The sequence below is a fragment of the Saccopteryx bilineata genome, chromosome 5 (genome assembly GCF_036850765.1).
Source record: "Saccopteryx bilineata isolate mSacBil1 chromosome 5, mSacBil1_pri_phased_curated, whole genome shotgun sequence".
In the NCBI taxonomy this organism is placed as follows: domain Eukaryota; kingdom Metazoa; phylum Chordata; class Mammalia; order Chiroptera; family Emballonuridae; genus Saccopteryx; species Saccopteryx bilineata.
The window spans coordinates 151,369,024-151,386,252 of record NC_089494.1 but is presented as its reverse complement, the minus strand read 5'-3'; the positions used below and the strand labels follow the sequence as shown (position 1 = coordinate 151,386,252).

At 39.8% G+C, this 17,229-nt stretch overlaps 1 pseudogene; it reads right to left on the bottom strand.

Moving 5' to 3' along the window:
- Positions 1 to 10,116: 10,116 nt before the first annotated feature.
- Positions 10,117 to 15,406, bottom strand: LOC136306572 (microfibrillar-associated protein 1 pseudogene; annotated as a pseudogene).
- Between the last annotated feature and the right edge of the window lie 1,823 nt (positions 15,407 to 17,229).

Sequence of the window (17,229 nt, the reverse complement as noted above, 5' to 3'; positions counted from 1 at the left end):
GTGTCTGCTTCAAGTAAGCAAGAGCTTGTATCCTGTATTTCATTAAAGGTGTCATCTTCATCTTTATATATTTGATTAGTTAGGACTTCATTTCAATGATAAAAAACATTGATTGAGCCTGACCAGGCGGTGGCACAGTGGATAGAGCGTCAGACTGGGATGCGAAAGACTCAGGTTCGAGACCCTGAGGTCGCCAGCTTGAGCGCCGGCTCATCTGGTTTGAGTAAAGCTCACCAGCTTGGACCCCAGGTTGCTGGCTTGAGCAAGAGGTTACTTGGTCTGCTGTAGCCATGGTCAAGACACATATTAGAAAGCAATCAATGAACAACTAACGAGTCACAATGAAAAACTAATGATTGATGCTTCTCACCTCTCTCTGTTCCTGTCTGTCTGTCCCTGTCTATCCCTCTCTCTGACTCTGTCTCTGTAAAAGTAAAAAAAAAAAAAACAAAACAAAAAAAAACATTGATTGAGAAAAAAAATAATTGATTTAAGGAAGACATTGATTATATAGGTAACCTCCATTTTTCTGTTGAAGGGGTAGTTGCAATACTCTCTTCAACTAAACTAAAGTAACATTGAAACACTTCTTGAACAGTAAATGTTAGGTACTTTGTAACTTAGCAATTGATAAAGGAAATGTATAACTAAAACAACCCATTTTCATTTTAAGAAAGAAATGCATCTAAAGCTAGATAATATCCTACTTAACTTTTTTTTTGTATCACACAATTTAACACAATATTGTCATTATTCTTTATGTATAAATATTCATAACACATTTTGTTATTTAGTTTAATTAATGGGTACTTAGGAGTGTAAGTTTTTTTGTAAATGCCTTTTTTTTCCACAAATAGTGGATGCCATTCGAACTCCAAATTGAAATTTGGACCTCTTTCACATATCAGTCTAACTTGATTATATTTATATGCCATTAAATGTTTCTGAAAATTAGTTTTATAATATTCAATTTCAAATGCCATTTTAAATAAAAGTATACTTTAAAAATATAAATATATTTAGTGTTTTGAATAGTTTCATTAACTTCAATTTTTTTAAAAAAATAGTCAATGGCTATTAAAATTATGTTCATTTGGTTCTGAATCAATTATAATAAATACATTCCATTAAAAAAAAAACACTGGCCTGACCTGTGGTGGCGCAGTGGATAAAGCGTCGACCTGGAAATGCTGAGGTCGCCGGTTCGAAACCCTGGGCTTGCCTGGTCAAGGCACATATGGGAGTTGATGCTTCCAGCTCCTCCCCCCTGTCTCTCTCTCCTCTCTGTCTCTCTCTGTCTCTCTCTTCTCTAAAATGAATAAATAAAAATTAAAAAAAAAAAAAAGTTCTATAAAAAAAAAAAAAAAAAAAAAAAAAAAAAAAACACTTCAGGGCCCTGGCCAAGTTGCTCAATAGATAGAGTGTCAGCCCTGGTGCACAGAAGTTGCAAGTTTGATCCCCAGTCAGGGTAGATATGATAAGCAACCAATGAGGGCACAACTAAATGGAACAACTAAGTGGAACAACAAATTTAATTCTCCTCTTTCTCTTTCTTTCTTTCTCTCTCTCTCTCTTTCTCTCTCTCTCTTTCTCTCTCCTTCTCTCTCTTCCTCCCTTTCTCAAATCAATGGAAAAATTTTAAAAATACAATTAAAATAACACTTCAGACTTGAATAGACATTTCTCTAGAGTAAATATGCACATAGCCAGTAAAAACATAAAAAGATGCTTAGCATCACTAATCATTATGGAGGTATTAGGGAAATACAAATAAATAAAAGTAGAGACTCAGATATTCGCTGTGCCAATATTTATAGCAGCATTATTCATAATAGTCAAAACGTAGAAATGACCCAACTATCCACTGATGGATGAATAAATAAACAAAAGGTTTTTAAATGTTTATAGATATAATGGGACATTATTCAGTCTTAAAAAGAAATGAAATACTGACACATTACAACACAAATGCATCTTTTTTTAAAATTTTTTTTAATTTTTATTTATTTATTTTAGAGAGGAGAGAGACAGAGACAGAGAGAGAGAGAGGGGAGAGAGACAGGGGGGAGGAGCTGGAAGCATCAATTCCCATATGTGCCTTGACCAGGCAAGCCCAGGGTTTTGAACCTCAGCATTTCCAGGTCGACGCTTTATCCACTGCGCCACCACAGGTCAGGCAACGAATGCATCTTGATGACATTATGCTAAGTGAAATAAGCCAGAAACAGAAAAATTAAAAGTCATAAAATAGGCGCTGGCCAGTTGGCTCAGTGGTAGAGCATCAGCCTGGCATGCAGGAGTCCCAGGTTCGATTCCCGGCCAGGGCACACAGAAGAAGCACTCATCTGCTTCTCCACCCCTCCCCCTCTCCTTCTTCTCTGTCTCTCTTTTCCCCTCCTGCAGTCAAGGCTCCATTGGAGCAAAGTTGGACTGGGTGCTGAGGATGGCTCTATGGCCTCTGCCTTAGGTGCTAGAATGGCTCTGGTTGCAACAGAGCGACGCCCCAGATGGGCAGAGTATCGCCCCCTGGTGAGCGTGCTGGGTGGATCCCGGTTGGGTGCATGTGGGAGTCTGTCTGACTGCCTCCCCATTTCCAACTTCAGAAAAATACAAAAAAAAAGTCATAAAATATGTTCATGAGATGATTGGGAGTAGTCAAATTCATAGAGATAGAAAGTAGATTGGTGCTTGGCAAGGACTGGAGTAAGATAGAAGGGGAAGCATTTTCATTTTTAATGAATATAGAACTTCAGTTTAAGAGAGTGAGAGCATTGTGGAGATAGACGGTGATGATGGCAGCACAACAAAGTGAATGTATGTAATGCGACTACAGTATATTCATAAAAAAATAAAATGGTAAATTTATGCCCTGTATGCTACCACTATAAAAAAGCACTTGTCTCAATTATAATTATAAACAAAAGTTAATTTGTTGTTATTAATAAATTATCACCAGAATGGCAAAAAAAATATTAGCCATTAATTAAGAAACATAACCACAATACCCAACTGTAACAATACTAACTATAGGTTTCTTCTGTATAAGTACCAGTAATTCTTCTGTATTATTACAGAGAGAATGATATTTTATTTATACTTGTCTTAATAAGAGATTTTTATTAGATATGTAAGAAGAAATGACCTACTAGTATAAAAGCAAATAATTCCCCCTTAAATTTGATATTTAAAATTACAAAGAGAGGAGAAAATCCATTAACTGGCTAATTAGAAAGAAGTTTATAATTCTGAGAACTTCTTAAATATAATTTGAATATAGCTCTGTAATTATGCAAATCATCATATATCTTGAATGGCTAGGTGACATATTAAATCTAATATAAGAATTGTGGAAGTGAATTATTGTCTAAAGGCTGCTAAATACTTTAAAATGTAAATCATATTATCTTAATTAATTATATATTATGTGCTAGTGTTTTTATTTTTTATTTTTTTCTTGATGAAACTTCTGTTTACTGTTTGTTTTTCAAGACTTAGTTTAAGATGACAGATTTTTTCTTTCCTCTTCAGAAGCTATTTTCAGTCTGATATTCAAGTTTTTCACTTCCATCACCATTTTTTAAAATATAAATGCTATCATTGAAGAACTGGTAAATTTTATACTTACATAATTAAAGCTAATAATGGTATTATTATAATTGAAATATTTTATAATAATCACTAATATATGAAGAGTGAAGAGCCTTGCAAATGAGAATAAAATTAATCATAATGGCTTACCAGTCATCATTTTTGACAGAATTAATGTCATAAAAGTCTTGTAAATGTTAAATTAAATATTTTCATTCTTTCTCCTTGCTCTTTTTTATCCTATCAGCATATTGGTTCATTTAGCAATAACATTCATTTCTGAGCATATTCAATGGACACAGATAATAGTACTCACCAAGCAAATTTTATACTTGGAATAGGCTCAGAATCCATGTTGGGTGAACTTGTTGAGGTCGGTAATAGTGGTGATATGAAAAGAGAGGCAAAACAAGAAGAATGAAATATATCTGTGTTTATAACTGTATTTGTTCTGTCCCTACATTATCCCATTGTACATTGCATAATTTTTTTTATCATTATATAACTTCATGTTGATAGGAACACAGAAATACTGAATTGATCATAAATAATTGGGAATTCCTATATAGATGATAAAAAAGCAAGAAAAATCAGAAATTATCTTAGGAATCATGCAGTCATAGCTCACTGTTGATTGAAGTGATTATCATTCAACAATTAGTGGCAAAATTAGTTATACAAGAGCAGCTCTGAAAACCTGTTCATCTTGTCACTTTTCTCACCATGAATAATAAATTCTTTTACTCTATCAACTCAGCCATTCATCTGTTTGTCTCCATTACCCTTTCTCTCTACTTTTACTAATTATCCCACTGAACCATCTGCTTCCAAATCTTTCTCTTTGCTTACATTCAGAACTCTTGGACAGAATAAATGACTGTTAATACCATCCCAAATGGCTTATCTCTATTGAACATAATTATTGTATGGCATAGGTATGCATACTGTGGCAAGGGTGCTTATTTCTGCAACATTCAGTGTGTCCTGAAAATAATTACAATAATAAAATAATTTTTCATGACTTTAATTTACCAGAGACTTTTTAAAATATATTTTAAATTAATTAATTAATTTAATGTATGCTGTAATATTTTGAAATGGTTGCTGTTAACATTTCCGGGTTGCAGAGGTAGAGAAATTCTAAATAAATTACCCATGGTTGCATGCCTAATAAGTGCCAAACCTGGAGTTGTTACTCAGTATTTTTGCTCCAGTGTTGTAACTTTGAAACTCCATGACACACTGCTTCCTCAAGCACCTTTTTGTTTCTTTGCAAAATAAGGATTTAGTCTATAACAGAGGTCTCTATATACGTTACTCTTTTATTACACAAGTTACTATAACTTAGGCTTTGTGGGCCATATATACTAGCTTTGCTCAGAAAGGTGCTGGGTACAAAACAAGCACAATTCCTTTAGAAAAAAAAATCTCTGCATTTTAATTTTCTTAATAGTAATAGCTATATTTTATGTAGTCTTCATATTTAACATTTCCAGAGCAGTGGCTCCTGCTTGTAGATAATTAAAGAAAACAGTTCCTGGATGAACGTGGTGAAGCAACTAGTTTGTCCAATACCTACAATACCTAGTCATAGTACTGAATACCAATTAAACCTAAAATAAAAAGCATGTCTATAAGCACTTTGTCAAAAAAAATAGCAATTTCCCATTGTCTGTATTCTATATTGAAAGAAAGAAGGGGGGGGGAAATTATACAAAGACGCAAAGTAACTTAACTGGATCACATTGTTTTTAAAATAATGGTTGTATGTATTCTTTGAGTACAGTCATTATTCTGAATGCTCCACATGCATTATTTCATTTAATCTTTTCACCTTTGTATGATAGGTATTACAAACCATGGATTGTAATTTATCATCATTGCCTTCTACAAATTAGGTCCCATCAGCATTATAGAAGAGAAGCCAAAGACTCTGTGTTTCCCAGAATCCTTTCTTTTGGAAGGTTCTGGCTTAGAGTCTTCCAAAGAGGAGAAAATGAGAGATTTGGAAAGCAGAGAGGAGGAGAGTCCATTATTCTTAAGAGACAATGGTGGTCAAATGCAGCCTCTCTTCAGACATCTCCATAAGCTCTGACTTATCAAATCTCTTCAGAAACTCCTGTTTTGCAATTGTGGCAGCAAGGGTTTTTCTTTCCTCAGATTCTGTGAGCATCTTCTTCACAATTGTGTGTGTCAGATACTGTGGAATCTCAGACGTATTTGTGATGTTTGACTTTTCCATCAGGTCTGTGCGTCAGTCTGAAGTCCTTCAGGGCTATTTCTGTGGATCCTGGGCTGCAGGCTTCTTCTCTAAATTTTCACTCCTCCACATTCTTCTGTTTTTATATTCCCTGATCCCTCTATTAAAATGCTTATTTTTAAAACATTATAGTGACTCTGGTTATTTCTTGTTGGACCCAATTTTTTATCTCCATTTTAGAGTTGAGGCCATTGTGTGAACAGTAACAGAGAAGCTTGCTAGTGGTCACTAGTTAGAAAACAGTGAAACCCAACAATTCTGTCCCTGGAGCCTATGCTATTAAACAAAAAGATTTTATAAAAATAAAAAATTCTAAATCAGTTTCAGCTGACAAAAAGTTATGATTTTTTCATTACACTAGTTTTTTTTACTAGGCAAGTAACTATTTTTGTGGTGATATAAATAAGCTTACTTTTAAAAAAGAATGTAAAATGTATTTGTTTAATTGAAAAATTTTGAAACTTGGGTACACACAATTGTAACAATGTTATACTGCTCACAAAAATTAGGGGATATTTCAAAATGAATATGAAATGATAAAATATTTTTTAATTTTTGTGAGCAGTATATTTAGGTCATGACATCCTTTGGTCCATTTATAGGTTTTATTTTATTTTTTAAAATTATTTAGCATTGTAAAGCCAGTAGCTGAGGCCACCATCACAGCTGCCTGGCTCATGTAGGTTCACATTTGATTCAGACAGATGGTAATGAAACAATGGAGCCAAGAACTGGTGGACCATTACCATTAATTCTAGCTCACACCCAGTGGGCGAGAAAACACACACAGTGGGAAAACACTTCCCTTTCCATTCAGGGCTTCCAAAGCCACTGACTTATCCAAGTATTCCTAGAATCAAAGGTTTCTACCTCACCAGCCTCATTCTTCTTTGTACCCTGTCTCCTCTCTGCACAAACTCTGCACAAGCTGGCTTCTCCTTCAGCTCTCCACCATCTTGGCTGCCTCTCCTCTGCAATGCTGATGACAGGATCCCTGAGTGAGAAAGCCCCTGTCTCCCTTATTTTATAGTGTAGAAATTAAAGCCTTTAAGCCAATATACAAGAAAAAGAATTCTCTGATATAAAGCCACTTATCTGAGGCATAAGTGGAATTCCTCATAAGAGTGCACCACCCCACATCATGCAACAGTCAAGGGTGTGGAGAAAAGCTTAGTTTTGAAAAGATCTTAGTATTAAAATGGTAGGAAAGGTCTTAAAACTAATCCTTAGGCTATAAGGACCTTTCCAGCTTACAGCCTGTCTCCCACACCCATTGCAAACTATAAGCGAGCAAACATACATCATATTTGCAAATGTATTTGACCTACAAGCACATATTATGACCCCTTAATGTTGCCTCCTCTGTACCCCTAAGAAAAATATTGGCATATATTTACTGTGGCCCATATGCAAGAAAAAAAAAACACTCACAATCTATAAAACAGAGATTGGATTTATTAATGGTAATATATTCACATGTACTATAATGAAAACAAAAATGGATAAATCTTAGCAATATGATATTGAAAAAATGTATAATCTAAACTAGTTTATATAAACAAGTATAACTTATATAATGTTAAAAATAGTTAATTAAGGAAACAGTTTTTAAGAATGCTTGTAAGTGTATGCAACTATATAAAACGGAGAACAAAGAAATGATGGCTATAGAATTCAATGTGATCATGATCAGTAGGGAAGGTTAAGAAGATATAATAGGAAAGCCACGAGTTCACAGTAGGTTATTTTTGGAAGTTGAGTCAACTTATTATAGTAGTAAAAATAGTCAACTTTTGAAAATTCACATTTTGCAAATACAGTATACTAAAAAATTTTAGATGTATTTTACTTGGTTAATATATAGTGTGTGTGTGTGTGTGTGTGTGTGTATATATATATATATATATATATTTGCTTATACTTGTTGAACTTTTCTATCCTATACAATTTCTAAAAAAAAATTATTAGAAATCTCACACCTGTCATAATTCCATCGAGTTCCTCAGTTGAAAAGTTTATATAACAGATGAGATTATATATAGAATAGAGGACATTTAAGGTGTTGGCCTTTCCGGCAACTCTAACCCATTCTTTGGGTGACAACACACCTTTCCATTGGGTATTTGAATTCCCCACTTTATTTATTTATTTCTTAAGAGGGAGGCAGGGAGAGAAAGAGACTGGAACATCAAGCTGCTCCTATATGTGCTGTGACTGGGGAATTAAATCAGCAACCTTTGCGCTTCGGGACAATACTACAACCAACCGAGCTATCTGGCCAGGGCTTGTATTTCCAACTTTAGTCAGGTAACTCCAGTTGTAGCTGATAATAGTGGTATGGAAATATCTAAGAAATAGTTATTGGTTCAATGTTAGGCATGAGACCCAGGCCAGGCATATAAGAATACATCCTGTGTATTTTTCCAACTGAGAGATAGAGTTTTCTTTCTTCTATAAGTAGAGGTAAATTTTGATATTAGGTTGGACATATGTTATGAGGCTCCTGTCTTCTGAAGACCTGGCCTGGTCAAATGCTTCATACATTCTGGAAAAAAAAAAAGGGGGGCTGGGGAAATGTGAGTGTCAATGGCATGGTCCCTGATTCCACTCATCTCTAAGATGTCTATACTCCTGCACTTTCGGTCTTCTAATTCGATGAGCTAATTATTTTTTGTTTCAGCAAAGACTTTATTGATCTTGAAACCCAAAATCATGTTTATTATAAAGCATCCACCAAAATCCTCATAAAAAATAAAAATTGTGTAGGTTTTCTTGTTCCTCATAAATATGCCTCTATAAAATCTCACTTTCTCATCATCTATTATTTGCAGGCCTTCAGAAAATGTGATAAAATGATATGATAAAACCAATGATCTCTGTTTAAGTAACATAAAAGAAATTCACAACTTTTGGAGAATGGAAAGCAGAAGAGAAACTAAAATGGCCTTTGTGGCTACTTCAAAGAACACGGAAGTGATGTAATAACATTGAAGATAAGAACACATAGAAAATTTACCTTATTCTTAAGTATTCTGGACTTTGTTGTTTAGACCTGAGGCAAATATGTGTTATTTACCAGATGGATCAGAGCATTTCCCTCATAAGAGATGAGTTTGTAATGGAAATGCTGGTACATTCCCAGTCACTGAAGCAAGAAGATGCCAACTTAATAGCATCTCTATTCTCTAAAACCTAAGAAAATTATAGCCCAAGGGTTTGTCATCTAAAAACAAGAATATTGTCCTCTTCCCTCTGCTTACCAGAGAAAGAATCTACAGGTCTGGGGAATATGCCATTATCTTTGATTGGTCCTTTTATCTTCTTTTTCTTTAAAATTTCCTTTCAAATAAAAAGGTCGATATTAGTATTATTTTAGCCACATTTACCTAGCAATACGGCAAAGCAACCATATGCAGCCTCCTTATCATATTTCACTTCTTTGTTACTTTTACTTAAGTTTTGCTTTCTCAATCAAGAAACATTTGGTAACATCAAGAACAGGCCTTCTGATTAGCATCATTGTTTCTCTTTTCTAAGATTATTGGAGAATTTATGCTGATCCAATGAAAATACTATTTTTAGACTGGTAACTAAGTATTATTAGATATGGGAAAATAGATTTAAACAAAATATGGTACTCGCCAATTCTGAATATGTCAAATTCTAAAAATTCAAATATGATTGAACATTAGTAAATTTGGATTGAATGAGCTGTCAAACTGACTCATCATTTTCAAAGAATCTATTTTCTACATTACTGATCTGTTCTTTTGTTGTTATTTTCTTTTTTTTTTAAATGAAAAACAGGTTTTATGAGTGTAGATTTCTGTACGGTAGAAGTAATGTACTGTACCCTTACATGCCCATGTTTCTGACCCAAGTTAAGGGGCTGGAAAAAGAAATTTTGAATAGTCCCAAGTGAATTTGGGAAACTTGAGCAATGATGAAACCTAAGATTTCTCAGTAATAGTTTTAAGTGAAGATAGTCCCACCTGGAAGTTGATATCGATGTCTCTGCCTCTCCCTTCCTCTCTCTAGTATCAATTAATAACAACAACGAAATAGGATGAATATTCTCTCAATTACCTAGATTCAAAGTGCTTTTCTGTGGGTTTATCAGCAGGAGTCCAAACGTTACAAAGCACCTTCCAAAATTGGGTTCCCCAAGTGTTACAGTTGGCAGCCCAATAGACAGGATACATGGGTCATGTGCATAAAAAAATTAAGGGCTAGCCACTGAGACATCCCCTTGTGTCCCACAACTGGAAGAATTAGTAGTTGAACTTTAAGTAGTTTTCTGCTTCTTGGCAGATGGCCATTCAAATACATTTCGTACCCCAGCTGCCTTTTGTTTAAAAAACTTTGTGTTCTGGGCACTCTCTTGACCCCATGCTGAGTCAAAGGAGGTGGTGTTCTGATCCACAAGGTGGGTGTATTTGGTACGACCAGAGCGCCCAAAGTTCTTGACCTGCAATACTTTGGGAAGAATAGTTTTGTTGAAATGATCCTCCAGGGTAGGTGCACTGAAATCTCTCTTGCATACTTCTTCATCCTCATCCATGAAGAAGGCACCCCGGTGATAATACTTCTGTAAGAACTTGTATTTGCCCTTAACAGCTTTGTTGGTAATAACTTTGCCATTTGCCCGAAGCTCAGCTCGCCTCTCTTCCTCGGTTAGGTTTTGCATACGTTTGATTTCTGCCTTCTCCTTCTCAAGCGCTTCTCTATCTTCTCTGTCCCTCTTGATTCTCTTGAGCTCTCGAATTTCCATGCCTCATATTCTTCCTCATCATTTTCATCATCAGTGTTCAGTGCATCCAGTGCAGCCAGGGACCACCTGTTTCCCTCCAGCTCTGTCTTGGTCTCCTCTTCTACAGTCTTGAGTGTGGACTTGCGCCTCTCCTCAGCCATGCGTTTTGCCTCCTGCTCCAGTTCCTTCTGTTTCAATGCTTCAGCTTCACGTTCTTGAACTGTTACTAGATCCTTCTTTCGAATGAAGACTGGCTTAAGACGAGGCTCCATCTCATCTTCACTGTCTGTGTACTCTTCGTACTCGGACTCTGATTCTGACTCCTCCCCAGACCATCCTTCATCTTCCACGTTCATGACTTCCATCTCTTCATTTTTTCTCTCCTGTGCTCGCTGATGCATCATGCCACAACGCTGCTCTATTTCCTCATCATCAATTTCTTCCTCTTCTTCTTTGTAGCATCCACCGGGTATGAGAACAAAAGTCAGAGACTTTCAGGAGTTAAGACGTTACTTTATTGGCCAGTTTAACCTGTGCAGACTCCCAAGATGTCTGGAGACACCGTGCCTACAAGGAGCTGCAAACAGAAGCCACACCTGGAGTTTACAGCCAGGCCCTCATATATCCTAAGTGAGCAAGCATAGTACAGAAGCAGATGTGGCAGTTTAGCTATTGGCTAGGGAGGTCACAGGCAGCATAGCAACAGGGGCCAGCATAGCAACAGGGGCCGGTTTTAGCTTAGTGGCGAATTTCAAACCTAAACTTCTGATAAGGGTCTCTGACCTTCTTTATTCCCAGCCTCACAGGAGCCATATCAGCACTTACTGTTCCTTCAATAGTTACACTCTTTGCAGCACTCCCTGTTCCTTTAATAGTTACACTCTTTGGCAGCCCCAGTACTCCCTGAATCTAACATTCCCCCATCTCTTTTGGGCATAAATCAAACCCTTGATTCTTCATCAGTGGGGAGAATGGTATAAGGCTGGGGCTCATGAGAATTTTCCACTTTAGCTGTAGCTATAAGCTAATTGGGTCTTATACACTGACTAGTGATTAGCCTACTACGCCTCTCACAATGGTCAGCGATGAGCTCAGGGGGAGAGGGGTATTTATAGGCGAAACCTACAAGGTTACAATGTTTTCAGCACATTTGTACAATATCTTTGCAAAAGTACACAAGCACACACTGTTTTAAGATAATAAACTACTTTCCTACAATATCTGCAGGGCTGATACACAAGGAACGTGTGCTGCCTTGTATTTTTCTTTTCTGCACTAACTTCTTACAACTTGCACAGACCTTCTGCAACTTACACAAACCTTCAACTTTTATGCACTTTCTTATCCAGAAATAACTGGCCTTCATAACAACTTGCTTTTACCTTTTCTTTTCAAAAATACATCTACACTTCATACTTTCTATTATCAAAACCATACAATTCCTTTCTAGTCAAAACTCTTGATTTAAAAATCTTTAACCTTTAGTGAAAATTAAGTTGACTTTCTTTTTATCCTAGTTTCCCTTTTCCTAAAGCCTGATTAAAAGAGTCCTTAGTTAGTTCCTCTAGGCATTAGCCATGCGTGGACCAGTTAACTTCTGGTTTGTGGCTGAAGCAGGCATGCTGTCCTTCTCAGGGTCAGCTTACAAGGGTTGGCGGGGTCAGTCTTCGCTGTCCACAAAGGTGTCTCTGCTGGGACTGCAAGCTTCAGCCGGCTGTGGTGGACCCAGGCGGCAGTAGTGGGGGTGCTCAGGATCATGGTGTGTGGACCCGTCTACGTGGGAGTCAGTCCTTGGGTGGTGTACTGCTAGAAGTGCCTCTTGGACAGTCTTTGAACAGTTTGCTGAGTAGCCTGTAAAACCTTCTCATGTCCTTCTTTCCACAGCACAGACGTGTCCCTTGATGGGGCTGGGAAGCCTGGCAGGCTTCAGTTCAATGACCTTTCTTTCTACTCTGGAGCAGGGCCTGCAAGAACTTGAGGAATTTATGATTAGAAATCTCTAGTTCCCCTCTGATCAATTGAGGTACAAGGGGCACAGGTTGCCCAAATAAGATTTCATAAGGGGTCCATTTATTGAGATAGGGGGTACATCTAGTTCTAAAAAGGGTGGAAGGGAGGAGCTCAACCCAGTTTTCGCCGGTCTCCCCTCTCAGCTTAATTATAGTTTCCTTCAGAGTCCTATTCATTCTTTCTACCTGTCCTGAACTTTGGGGCCTATAAATGCAATGCAATTTCCATTTAATATCTAACTTAGTGACTAGTTCTTGAGATATCCTGGATATGAATGCAGGTCCATTGTCTGATCCTAGGGCTAGGGGAATGCCATATCTAGGTATGATTTCCCTTAATAAGACTTAGCAGACTGTGGAAGCAGCCTCTCATTGCGTGGGGAATGCTTCCACCTATCCTGAGAAGGTGTCTACTAATACTAATAGATACTTATAACCTGACTTCCTAGGGGTCATCTCTGTGAAATCTATTTCCTACAGTTCTCCTGGAGCTTTCCCCCAATACCTCACAAAGGGAGGCAACTTCTTATTCTGGGCATTTACCCTGGCACAGATATTGCACCTTGAGACAATGGAGTGGACAATATCCCTGATGTTGGGCCCTACATAATACTTCCTGATAAGTTGTTATAACTTGTTTTGTCCTAGATGGGTACTAGTATGAATATCTCCTACTATTTCTCTTACTATTCCCTGGGGTAAATAGAGCTGGGAGTCAGGAAGCTCTATCTATCCTTGCTGATTTTTCTTCCCTTTCAACTGCATCCCTTCCTGCTCTTCTTCTGGGGAATATCTAGGATCCGGAGGTAGCATTGGCTTAGGCAGCAATGGCAGAAGGCTTTCTTGTGGCCTAGTGGCTGCCTCTCTTGCAGCTGAGTCTGCTAGGTTGTTACCCTTTATAATAGGTGAGTCCCCTCTCTGGTGTCCTCTGCAGTGGGTGATGGCAACTTTGGTAGGTAGCCAAATGGCGTTTAGGAGGGCAAGAATTTTATTGCGATTTTTAATGTCTTTCCCCCCTGCTGTCAGTAAGCCTCTGTCCTTGTATATGACTCTGTGGACATGGGCAGTGGCAAATACATACCGGCTGTCAGTGTAGATGTTGGCAACTTTTCCCTCTGCTATCTGTAAGGCTCGGGTTAGTTCTATTAGCTCTGCCCTTTGTGCAGATGTTTCTGCAGACAGTGCTTTCTGCCACAGGACCTGTGGCATCCTTAATAAAACTGCTCCCATCTGTAAAGTGGGTCAGGTCAGCCTTCCTGTATGCTTGATCCCTTAAGTCCGAGTGGGAGCCAGTCACTGTGTCAAGGAATTCTTTGCAACTGTGGACCAAAGTGGAGTCGCTGGGTTCAGGGCAGCAGTTTTGAGGAACTGAACAGATGGAGTGTTCAGCAGCTGAGCCTGATACTACATTAGCCGCACATTAGATAGTCACCTGTCAGGAGGTGCTCGCAGCACTTGCTCTACGTAGTGTTCCTCAATGACTTTGATGTCCCACCCTAAAGGTAATTTACTAGCCTCCTTGACTAGTACGGAGGTGGCAGCATGTGCCCTTAGACATGTTGGCCATCCTGAGGCTACAGGATCAAGTTTCTTGGACAGATAGGCAACAGGCCTCTTCTACGGCACAAGTTCCTGGCTCAGTACTCCTAAGGCTACCCTGCCCCTTTCTGCTATAAATAGCTGAAAGGGTTTGGCCAGATCTGGCAGGGCCAAAGCCGGGGCAGTCACCAGGGTCTCTTTAAGCGCTTGGAACGCTTGCTTCTCCTTATCTGTCCATGTGAACTGCTGTTCCTTACCTCTAGTCAGTTCGTGCAGGGGTTTAGCTAGTTCTGCAAAGCCTAATATCCACAATCGGCAGTATCCTACTGCACCCAGGAATTCTCATACCTGTCTCTTGTTAGTAGGCTCAGGGATCTGCAAGACCATGTGAATTTGCTGGCTGGACAATGTCCTTTGCCCTCCCTGTAAGTTATACCCCAAATAACTTATAGTTTGCGTCACAATCTGGGCCTTCTTGGCGGAGACTTGATACTCCATTCGCCCGAGATCTTGTAGCAGGTCCGAGGTAGATTCCTCACACTCTCCTTCATCCTTGGCAGCTATGAGGATGTCATCCACATACTGGAGCAGTACGATGGATGGATGGGAGGAGCGGAAAGCCTGCAGATCTTTGTTGAGGGCTTCATTAAAAATGGTGGGGGAATTCTTAAACCCTTGTGGTAGTCTGGTCCAAGTGAACTGCCCCACCAGCCCATTATCTGGGTCATTCCATTCAAAGGCAAAGATCCCTTGGCTCTGAGGTGCCAGGGGAATACAAAAGAAGGCATTCTTCAAATCCAGGACAGAATAATAGGTATGGGTTGGGGGTAATGAGCTTAGTAAGGTATACGGATTGGGTACCGTGGAATGAATAGTCTACCTGTGCATTCACCTCCCGCAAGTCCTGGACCGGACCATAGTCTTGGCTCCCTGGTTTCTGGACGGGAAGCAGCGGGGTGTTCCAGGCTGATTGGCACCTTCAAAGGATGCCTGCCTCCAGCAGGTGTTGCAAGTACCGGGCAATTCCCTGTTTAGCTCGGGCTTGGACGGGGTACTGCCTGACCCTAACCAGTCTAGCAGTGCTAAGCAGTTGCTCCAGGACAGACGGTTGGTGAGCAGCCAAACCTGGGGGGGTTGGTTTCCACCCAAACCTCAGGTTCCCCGGGCATGCAGGGCATCTGAAACCTCCTCCTCAGCCTCCTTACCTTCTAGGATGGTGGCAAGTAAGTGTTCTTCAGACAGTGGGACAGTTACTTCCATGCTGACCTCTGCCTCTTTGTTCCCCATAGGGCTTTCCTCCCGTCGGAAGGTTATGGTGGCCTGAAGTTTCTGCAATAAGTCCCTTCCAAGCAGTGGGTAAGGGCAGTCTGGAATGACTAGGAAAGAGTGGGTGATGGTGCCTCGACCGAAGTCAGTAATTCTTGCAGTGGCCCATGGGTAGGCTTCTGCTTTGCCCGTTGCCCCTATTATCTTAGTAGTTGCCTTCTGCATCTGGCCCTGAGGTTTCTTTAGGACGGAGTAGGTGGCTCCCGTGTCAACTAGAAAGTCTATTGGCTTTCCTTCGACTGTTAAGGTGACCATGGGCTCCTGGGAACTGGTGGGAATGGAGCCCTGGCCCCGTCAGTCTAAGGTTTGGAGCAAGACCTCTGGGCCCTGCCTTGACCCTTGGCTGTCAGCCTTTAACCTTGGACACTCTCTTTTCTTGTGCCTTTTCTCCTTACAATAGGCACATTGATCTTTTGCTATTCACCGTCCCTGGCCCTTTTGCTGTCCTCCTTTCCCTTTCGGAGGAGGTTTCTGGGCAGCAATCAGAATTTTGGCAACTTCCTTCACCCTGCCAACCTCCAGATCATCCCTATTGACATACACCTCTGGGCTATCTCTAATAGCTTGCTTCTATTCTCTCCTTTAAATCCCTCTATCTTCTGAAGCTTTTTCCTAATGTCTGAGGTGGCCTGAGTCACAAAGGCTATATTTACTTTTCTCCTGTTCTCTTCTGCCTCAGGATCTAGAGGGCTATATACTCTGTAAGCCTCTATGAGTCTCTCTAGAAAGGCTGCTGGGGATTCCTCTCTTCCCTGGATGACTTCAATAACCTTACTGAAGTTGGTTGGCTTTCTAGCTGCTGCCTTGAGCCCCCTCAACAGAGCCTGGCAATACTGGAGGAGCGCGTCCCTTCCCCCAGTGGTATTTGGGTCCCAGGTAAGAGGTTGAGATGGGAGAGCATCTTCTATTTCCCTTCTTCCCTCCCGAGTTTCCTTTTCTTCTCCTAATACTGCCTTAGCAGCTTCTCTCATTATTCTGTCCCTTTCTTCAGAAGTGAAGAGGGTTTGTAAAATCTGCTGACAATCATCCCATGTGGGCTGATGGGTCCTAAAAATGGTCTCAAGGAGAGATATTAGTCTCTGAGGTTTCTCAGAAAATGGGGGATTCTGATGTTTCCAATTGTATAAATCACTACTGGAAAAAGGCACATAGATGAGGTGAGGAGGTGCCCATGGGCCAGCATCTGGTGCCGGTGGCACCTCCTGGAGAGGCAAAATGGCTGCCCTCCCAGAGGAGGAGGCAAAATGGCTGCCCTCCTAGAGGAGAAGACAAAATGGCTGTGCCTCCCGGAGGAGGAGACAAAATGGATGCGCCTTCCAGAGGAGGAGGCAAAATGGCTGCCCTCCCGGAGGAGGAGGCAAAATGGCTGTATCTACCCACACATCCATATACAGGTGTTGGTCTGGGTGGGGAGCCCTATAGACCGTGGCTCTGACAGCAAACAAAATTGGAAGGTCAAAAGTGCCCTCTGTGGGCCATCCCACATTAAATGTAGGCCATTCCAGCTGGCTCAAGGTCCAGAGGAAACCTGGACTCGGCTGAGGACCTCCGTACCCCTGAGCCCTCTTCTGGAAATCAGAAAAATTCTTCAACAGGTACTCGAGTGGGGATCCCGGCACAGACTCCTGTTGTCCCATCCTAGATGACTCAGAAATAATGAGAAAGGGTAGGATACAGGCAACACACACTATTAACACAAGGAACACACTTATCTCTCTCACTCTCAACTCAGTCATTTGAGCTCAGACAAAATGCAG